Source organism: Cibotium barometz, chromosome 44 (assembly GCF_041138505.1).
Source record: "Cibotium barometz isolate CiBa-2024 chromosome 44, ASM4113850v1, whole genome shotgun sequence".
NCBI lineage: Eukaryota > Viridiplantae > Streptophyta > Polypodiopsida > Cyatheales > Cibotiaceae > Cibotium > Cibotium barometz.
In genome coordinates, this window is record NC_141089.1 from 26,811,863 (window position 1) to 26,822,303 (window position 10,441).

The window sequence follows — 10,441 nt, forward strand, 5'->3', positions numbered from 1 at the left end:
CTTTTCACCAGGGAGGAATGTTGAAACTATTTGCATTATTTGGAATTTATGGATTTATTTGATGGATATTTATTTTATGTGCAAGCTAGACTGATCGCGTCTAACTTGCCACATCTTTTGAGCTTATATTGTGAATGTTAGTGCAGATTAGTGGGGCAAGGTTAGTGTGCGGGATGTGCATGGATCCATTAGGCTTGTCTTCGACAAAAATCTATTGACGCATGGCATGTGGTGATTATTTATTCGACAGTGGGCAGTGATATTTTATGTGCACATTAATGTGCAACATTTTGATATACATTAGTTCTATTTTATAAGTGAACCTTAGAGTGTTCACATTTTTGTATTTAGGCTTATGCAAGCCCAATGTGGAGATCCATATTTTTGGCTCTTGCTTTTTGTACAAGGAAATATATTTAAATACACCATGAAGAGGACATGAGCCACTCTCATGGTGGGGGAGATTTAACCCATTCTTGTGTCACGTGCAAAGCTTTCTTCTATTTTGAGATTGAGTATTTCTTTCAAGTTGATTTTTATAGAGGGCCCCACCAACTATGAGCTTTCAATAGGTCTTGGTGGATGAGTTTAGAACATGCCATATCCAAATGTTCCAAAATATGACATTGAAGTAGTAATCTCCTTCATAGTGTAACTCCTATTAGTATATGTACCATATAGTTTATTACCTTGGCCCAAAAAGTATTTCGTCCTAGAATACTTCTAACCATATGGTGTGGTTCTTTCGTTGTGCCACTGCATTTTGTTGAGGAGTACAAGCACTGACACCTGATCACTTGATGCTCCTTATAATAAGCATTGAATTCAATTAATATAAGTTCTCCACCTAGAATACTTCTAACCATATGGTGTGCATTGAGAATTAGTCATCCCCTTCATTGCCTTGGTGTAACTCTTGTTAGCATGTGTACCATAGTTTATTACCTTGGCCTAAAAAGTGTTTGATCCTAGCATACTTCTAACCATATATACCATAGTGTGGTTCTATCATTTTGCCACTACATTTTGTTGAGGAGTACAAGCACTGACATCTGATCACATAGTAATCTTGTAGTAGTAGGCATTAAATTCACTTGATATAAATTATCCACCTCATCTACCCAAAACTTCTTCATCATTCCAACCCTATGTTTGAGAAAGAGAGAATGAAACAAGCCAAAGATCTTGGAGGAAAGTATAAGCTAACTTAGAGACAATGTTCACGAAAGTGGTCGAGTACAAACCACAAACCATGCCTGAGCATATCCCAAAGCCAACTAGAGAACTTATGAGAGATCCTCAAACTTTGCCTAAGGCCTCAGATAGAATTGTATCCATTATTAAGAGGCTGCAAATAGAACTAGTCCCAGAGCCTCTACCTTTAGAACTAATCCAACCAAGCCCCACACTGTTGGATGCAATGAGGGAGAACTCATAGGGAGGTCAAAGTTAGCCTTTGATGGGTCACCATGGCCAATGCAACATCTTTTCTGAGGTGATTGGTGATGACTTTATCTCACCCCCTTCAAAGGCAATTCCTTCTAGGGAAGGATCAATGCATATACCTTACACATTAGCAGGTCCTACCCTACCTCAGAGTGAGTATGAGCCTAGTGAGTGTGACTATTGTAAACACGAGACCCACACAGGACATAGCAGGTGTCACATCCTTCTTGTCCTCAGAGATTTGAGTTCGAATAAGTTCTCTTTTATATGAAAATTTGGAGAGACCTATGAGACTGGATGAATGGGAATTTAAGAGCCATATAGCTAAACTTGAGCCAGAAGAGGAAGAAGACAAACCCTAGCCCATTAGGCACCCTCTCTCTAAAGCCAAACCAAAGGACATTGCAAAGTATCCATGAACAAGCTTGGATACTATTTTGGAAGCAACGTCTAGATTTTCAGAAATTTTTGGATTATGGTCCAATTAAGGTTCCTATGGACCAATAGGATTAATCCAAGTGTTGGGATGAGATAAATCTAAAGAATAAAAGAAAATACCCAAAAATTAGTAAATTCTCACATAAGATGAAGAGTTGACTGAGTACAAGGTTTATTAGTTAAAAATTAAGAGATATTACTAAAAAATGAGATATTTTAGAGAAATGTTGAATTTTTGACACCTTGGTAAGGAGGGGGAGACCTTTGAGGTAGGCGCCTATTTCACACATATGGATGTGTTTTTAATTCAAAAATATTGAGATGTTTTTCTCTCCTCTCTCTTGGATCAAACTGGATCAAAATGGGAGCTAAACTGGTCCAAAACTTGTCCAAATTCAGCCAAACTAAAGCTGGAAAATTCAGCCAACAAACTGAAGCTGGAAAATTCTAGAATCTAGTTGGACTCAGTTAGTGGCCTCCCTCACCTATAAATAGACCCTCATTCTTTTGTATTCTCATCTTTTTGAACTATACCATGCCAGTATTATATTAAAATAATGATATTTTCTATTATTCCTTAAAAATCCTCTACTTTTGGAGAACTTGGAGCTTCTCTCTCTCTTCAACAATCCTTGGAGCTTTCTTCTCAACATACTAAACCAATTGATTGGTTGGGGGCTTCCTTTCTAAGATAAAGAAGCAAGCCAAATCAAGAGGTAAGAAGTAATTTCATGGTTTTCATTAATATTCTCAAAGATTTCACTTCTCAACCCCTCTCAAGCTTGAGAAGTTCTATTTAGTTATTTTAATGCAAATCAAGCTTCTCTAAGAGTTTTAATGATTAATCATAAAAAGGTAAATCTTTATGCTTAATTAGAATGCTTTTTATGTATATCTCTCTCTCCCCAAAAGAATGGTCATTCCTATGACTAATTCTTATTCGCTTCTCATTGATAAATTCTCAATCCAAAAGTCAAACTCTATGTATGCTAGTTAAGCTAGAGGTTAGAAAATGGTTTTTTAATGCTTTTATGCTAATAAAATTATGGTAAACTTATGATTTAATTCCATAAATTAGGTTTAAGTCTAAGGATAGTTATTCTATCATAATTATATTACAAAGTCTTATTTTTTCTAAAAATATTAAAAATTATCAGTAATAGCAGCGAAGCTATGGCAAAATATTTAGAAATTAATACATAACTCATTTTTATGCATAATGTGAAAAGAGGAATTCCTACCATATTCTAGGATTGAATATCCTAGGCTAAAAGAATGATTTCCATCATATTCATGAGAAACTAATTTTTAGTGTTTATGCATAAATAAGTAATTCAGAAAAGAGAAATTTTGGTAATTTTTATTTTATGCAAAAAGAGGAATTCCCATGATAATGGAGATCTATGTAATTAGATGGAAAGAGAAAAATTTTGGTATATTAAAATAATGAATATTTTTATTTAAAGAGAAATTTTAGATAAATTTATTTTATGTATGAGAAAATTTAAATGATAAAAGAGAAATTTCCATGACATTTGGAATTTAATCATTTAAATGGTAAAAGTGGAATTCTTGGCATATTTGAATTAATGGATATTTTTATTTGAATTTAAAGAGGAATTTTAGATAAATTTATTTTATGCATGAGAAAAATTTTAATGATAAAAGAGGAATTCACATGACATTTGGAATTCAATCATTTAAATGGTAAAAGTGGAATTCTTGACATATTTGAAATAATGGATGTTTTTATTAAAGAAAAGAGGAATTTTAGGTAAATTTATTTTATGATAAAAGAGAAATTCCCATGGCATTTGGAATTCAATCATTTAAATGCAAAAAGAGGAATTCCCATGATATTTGAGATCCAAGAAATTAAATGAAAAAAGAGAAATTTTTAGCATAATTCAAACTATGAGTATTTATCAAAAGTGAAATTTTGAGCATTATTAATTTTATTGGAAAATATGGGTAGAATTGATTTTTGTAAATACCATGAATCTTTTACTCAAAAGAAGAATATTGAATATATTTCACTTGAGAAATTTGAGAAAGAATATGAAAATATCCATTGAGAAAGGTATCAAAAATAACAAATGTTACTAAATGTGAATAGATGTGAATAAGATGTGAATAAATGTGAATAGATGTGAATAAGATGTGAATGCGATGTGATAAGATGTGAGTGGATGTGATAAGATGTGGATGTAAATGAATGTGGATGGGATGTGAGGTGATGTAAATGGATGTGGATATGAATGAAGAGATGAGAATGAGATGTGAGGATATGTGAAAGGATGTGATGTCGATGTAAATGGATGTGGATGTGGATGTGATAAGATGTGATGTGATGTAAATGGATGTAGATGTGGATGTGGATGTGATAAGATGTGATGTGATGTGATGTAAATGGATGTGGATGTGGACCAGTTGCTTCTCTTGCTTTAACCACCGCTGGTTACTCAACTACGCAACGCCTTCTCCCACTTCAACTACCTTTTTTGAGTGAGAAATGGTGTGATTACTATAGCCAAGGTAGAATGCACCCACATCCATCCATCCATTCATTCACATTTATCTAATTCACATCACATCTATCCATCCATTTATTCACATTTATCTGATTCACATCACATCTATCCATCCATTCATTCACATTTATCTGATTCACATCACACCTATCCATCCATTCATTCTTTTATAAAAATCAACTTTCGTGGGAATAACACTTTTATAAAAATCCTTTTATACATCTATTTATGCACAAACTCAATTTTAAGGAAAATAACACTTTTGAAATAAAAATAAATTCCTTTATGCATCTTTCTATGCATAAAATAAAATTTAATGAGAATAACTCTTTTGAAATAAAAATAAATTCCTTTATGCATCTTCCTATGCATAAAATCAAAATCAATGAGAATAACTCTTTTGAAATAAAAATAAATTCCTTTATGCATCTTTCTATGCATAAAATCAAAATCAATAAGAATAACTCTTTTGAAATAAAAATAAATTCCTTTATGCATCTTTCTATTATGCATAAAATCAAAATCAATGAGAATAACTCTTTTGAAATAAAAATAAATTCCTTTATGCATCTTTCTATGCGTAAAATCAAAATTAAATGAAAACAACACTTTTATAATAAAAAGAATTTCCAATATGCATCTTTCTATGCATAGAAATTAATTCTAATGAAAATCACACTTTTATAATAAAAAAATATCCAATATGCATCTTTCTATGCATAAAAATTAATTCTAATGAAAATAACGCTTTTACAATAAAAATATTTCCAATATGCATCTTTAATTCTAATGAAAATAATGCTTTTACAATAAAAATATTTCCAATATGCATCTTTCTATGCATAGAAATTAATTCTAATGAAAATAACGCCTTTACAATAAAGATATTTCTAATATGCATCTTTCTATGCATAGAATGAAAATAACACTTTTAGAATATACAACGAAGGGGATTACTCTTTTTGAATAACATAAAGATAAAACTTATTTCTACAAAATTTAAGAAAATTTTGCCATAACCTCCTTTGTATGGCTGGCCATTTTTCAATTTTTGCATTCTAATTCTACTTAGAATTTAACTCAAGATGAAATTAGCACTCTAATCTAACCAATTCTCATTTTTTTAAGAGAGAACAGTACGAAAAGTTTAACTCTATTTAATTGATTACACATCTTGGATAAAGAAGGGCTGAATTCAATGAAGAGAAGGGGGAAGCCTTTCCATCAAGGCATAACATCCAATTTTAATTTAAAAGAAGCAAGAAATCATAAAACCATAGAATAGAATTAGAAAAAAATAGAATTTCTAACTTACATGGAGTTTTGTGAGCTATCCTTTGGCTTGATGGATTGAGGGTTCTACTCTTGCTTGGATCAAGAGTGGCCACCAATTCTTTGTAGAGGAAATAGTCAAAAACAAGTGAATTATCAAAGAATTCAATGTTTTTGGCTGCTCTGGGGAGGAGTAGAGTAACAGTGCATAAAACACTATTAAGCTGTTACAAAGGGGGAGGCTTCTATTTATAGGAAAAAGTGAGCCTCTAACCAAGCAAACTGATTCTAGAATTTTCCAAATCAGTTTGGTCACTTTTTGACCATTTTTAGGTCAGTTTAGCTTACTTTTTGGTTCTAGTTGAAACAACAGAGAGGAGAGATGAAATATCTCATTATTTAAGAGTTTAAAACTCCACCACACATGTGAAATAGGCGCCTCCTTCATGAGGAAAATTCCCCCACACTGAGGTGTCAAAAATACATTATTTCCTCTAAATATCTCTTCTTTTTTAACTAATAACTTGTCCTTAGTCAACTCTTCATCTTATGTGAGTATTTACTCATTTTTGTGGGGATTTTATTTATTTCTTCAATTTATCTCCTCCCTACATTTGGATTAATCTAATTAGTCTCTCAGAACCTTAATCTAAAATTTTCAAAAAAATCTGGACCCTTAGACTAAGGCCTTTTGAACAGATTATAATTTATTTATAATGCACCTTCTGAATTTTTTTTTGAACTTCTGTTTCGGGGGAATTTATTTTACTAAGAGATTATTTTTCATCCAAAAATATCTAAAAATTGATTAATCTCTCTCTAGAATATTTTCTCTCTCTAAGCCAAAATAGGTAGAAACAAGATCTGTTAATGGGAATGATTACAGGGGGAGAGATTGGACATCTTGAGGGACTGGGGGAGGAATCTTACATCCTACCCCACTTAAAAAACGTGAGATGTCCTCATCTCGTAGGTGGAGTATGATCTCTTTCATCTTCTTCTTCTTCTTCAATCACTTCCAGCGTTACTGCCTTGGAAGTGGACAGCCGATTTGGAAACAACTCTCTTTGACCTTCCCTGTTGTAAGGTAGAGATCTTGCATTACTTTGGATTGAAACTACAGGTTGGTTAGAGGGTCTACCTCTGGGATTTCCCTGAATTTGGCAGATAGAAACCTAATTACTCTGGAAGGAAGGAGCTGGAGTCTAGAATCTTGATCCATGATTTTCCTACCCTGAAAACATTGATCCAAAAGGAGTTGGGCAATCCATACTGGGATGTCCAAAAATCCTTGACAGTTATAGCATTTTACTCCCTTGTTCAAGGGTGGAACTTTTGAAGTTAAATTCCAAGGGATTGAGTTTCGGGAAAAGGACATTTCTTCCATTCTAGAACTTCTCCTATCCTGGGATTGACCTTGATATCTCTTAGGCAGTGGAAGGTTAGAATCACCTTCTGGAACTAATAATCTTTTGGAAGGTGATGGTGCTGGATTTGGTGGGACCTTGACATCAAAGGCCTTGGAGAAATCCTTTGCCATCCGCACTGCTTCGGCCATGGAAACTGGCTTGGCGTTCTTTACCAAAATATTCAAAGGTTCGTTCAGTCCCCTAATGAACCTGGCCATCAGCTGTTCTTCATTCAACAGTGGCGAGTATTTGAGGAGAAGAGCGAACTCTTGGTGATATACTTCAATAGTTCTGCTCCCCTAGGTTAGCTCTAAGAATTCGTTCATCTTTGTTTCCAAAAAGTCGGGAGAACAGAAACTCGTCCATAGGTAAATTTTGAGATCACTCCATGTCTGGGTATTCCAATCCAGACGGTTTGTCTCGCAGTGGTTTCTCCATGCCACTCTGGCTATTTCTATAATCTTTAGCCTTGCAAGAGCCATTTTGCTCTTCTCATTATACCCGATGACATCGAATTATTCTTCCATTGCTTTGATCCACTTCTCCACGGCCTCTCCCAAGTTTTTCCCTTCACCCCTGAAAGGTCCAGGCTGCGAGCTATGAAGAGTTTTACGAACATCTAGGTCAAGCTCTTCCTCATCGAGTTGGGGGTTATCATTTCTACCACGATGACCTCGATCCATGTTCCTATCAATACGAAAAATCTTGTTAAGTTTCCCTTATTTATGATTCAAATCCGATTTTTGATTCATCTGATCCTGGGGTTCTTTAGATAGGTTGGCTCCCCACAGAATCGTGGGATAAATATACTCGTATTATCACATAACAATTCATTCAAAACATATCATTCATATCTTTAACACAATAATGGTCTATTAGACCAAAATCTCCATCTAAAGAGTCCTCCATAGGGGGATTTCAATTTTATAGATTTTTAATTTGTCATCCCTTAACTTGATCCACTGGGTCAAGAGTTAACAGTAGCAATCTGTCAGCACAATCCACTAATCTCATAGTGATTTGTTGAAGTCATTATCGTCATTCTAGTTACAAACATCAACACAGGGACTCCTCCCATTCATCCTCATTGTGGTTTTGCTCAGTTTATCACTTTGCAACCAAAAATTCAAGAATCATCATTTTTCAATCAGAATCCAATTCAACTCATCAGTTCTCAACCAAAATTTTAAAATCATATCAACCACATTCGAATTCATCATCTGGATAGCATTTTAGCTTATAATTTCAAGATCTTAGATTTACTCGTATATACTGCCAGTAAAGAGCTGCAAATATTAAGATCATTCAAGAAAAAATATTGGATTCCAAGATTTTTCTAGTTAGGGAAAAGCATGATATAGACAAGATGGATATGGTAGAAAGAGCACGTCAAATGAAGGAGGATTAGGTGTTGTAGGAAGAGCTTGTGAAGGAGTTCAAGGAAAAGTCAAGTGACAAGGTTGATAGGCCATGGGATCAGTGTGTGACTTACTACAACATCCAACTAGAATACTATGAAAAGATAGTTGGATCAAGTCAAATATGGCTAAAAAAGAAGCTTGCTCGTAGAGATCATAAAGATGCATTGTCTCCATCGGCACAAACATACATTCAATGGCTTATAAAACAAAAGGAGGGAACTAGTTTGCATTCTGATAAGTATCCTTGGAGTGTATACCAGGTTGGACCAGACATGGAAGGGATGGAGTTCATGTGCAACACATTCAAGGAACCAATTACCATTGGCACAGTTGTGATTGATGCAGTTCATGGGGTTCGTATCATGACATGGAGCTCAAACAGGTTTGAGATGATGTTGCATGGATTGTTAAAACTAGCTACTGAACCTGCACAATTTGTCCTCATCGCATTTGTAACATTCAAGCAACTTGTAGCCTTGGAGAGCGCTTTAGAGAAGGTAATTGGGATATACAAGATGGCAATTGGTAGCGTGGATATTAACCCTCCTAATATAGATCATGTGGATGGATCAATTAATACTTTTTTGGCACATGTATTAGTGATGAGTAAAGAGAAGGAATTCATGGACAATCGTCGCTAGCAAGATTTGGAGCATAGACCATATATTTTGGATACTTCTGACAATAGTGATAGTGATAGTGGTGACTCAGATGGACATGAAGAGCAAACCAATGCACAAAGACTATTCCTAAAGATGGAAGATGTTATTTCTGCAACTATACGATCTTTTGTAGAGAGGATGAGTATGTTTTTTTATGTATTTGCATTGGGAAGTGCATGTAGAATGGCTCTTGCACAAACAAACGAAAGACAGTGGCAATGGTTCCAAGTTTACAAGAATTACGTGAGATTGAATCAATGTGTTCAAGCTTTGTTGAGGGGAATCTTAAAATCAATTTTCATGGGTTGGAATCACAAAACAAGGAGATAATTCTTTGTTTACAAATGAGAAGCTTCTGATAGAAGGCCCCGCACCATAGCATATAGCTACACTTACAAAGGAGCATGAAGGGGCAATGTTAGACTTTGTTGATCAACTTCTTCCTGATGATCCATGCACAACAGGTGTTTAAAAAACATATTTAGTTCTCATTTTAGTTTTTTCCATTGTGATATGTAAGTAAATGCTCTAGAAATATCATCAGTTAGATTTTTATGTATGGTACTTATGATCTTAACTTAGTAGAAAAACTTCTATTTCGTTTTGTAAAATTCAAAGACACTATTATTGAGCTAATTTGACTACATCATAATTTGTTCATTGTTATAAAGTAAAATAATTCCATGCTCACATTAGATCAATTAGACCATGTGTTTATGATTATTGACACCGCAAACAAAGATTTGGACACTTAATTCAAATTTAATCCTTACATATAGTTGATCATTTGGGTATGTCAATAACGCTACATAAAGTTTATAGCCATACATAAGATTTGGACAATTGGCCACATCTGTAGTATTTACACCCATGACATAGATTTGAACAATTGACTAAATCTAGAAATTCACAACCATCTATAAGATTTGACCTCTAGTATTACTACCCTTAACATAGATTTGGACAAGTAATTGAATCTAGCCAATAACACCCATGCACAAGTAATTGAATCTAGCCAATAACACCCATACACAAGATGTCTATCGTCATCTAGTGAGATTTGGACAACTGACCAAATCCAACATTCAAATCTATCCAAATATGTGAACAACTAACTTTATGACCAAATTTAGTTCTATGTACTAAGAGATATATCATGTATTTTAAGAGTAATGAAATCATGTGTTTGTGAGTTTCTAATTGAGTTTTGGTCAATTGGCTCAATGTTTTTGATCTTTTCTTTTCCCTATAACATGCATGCA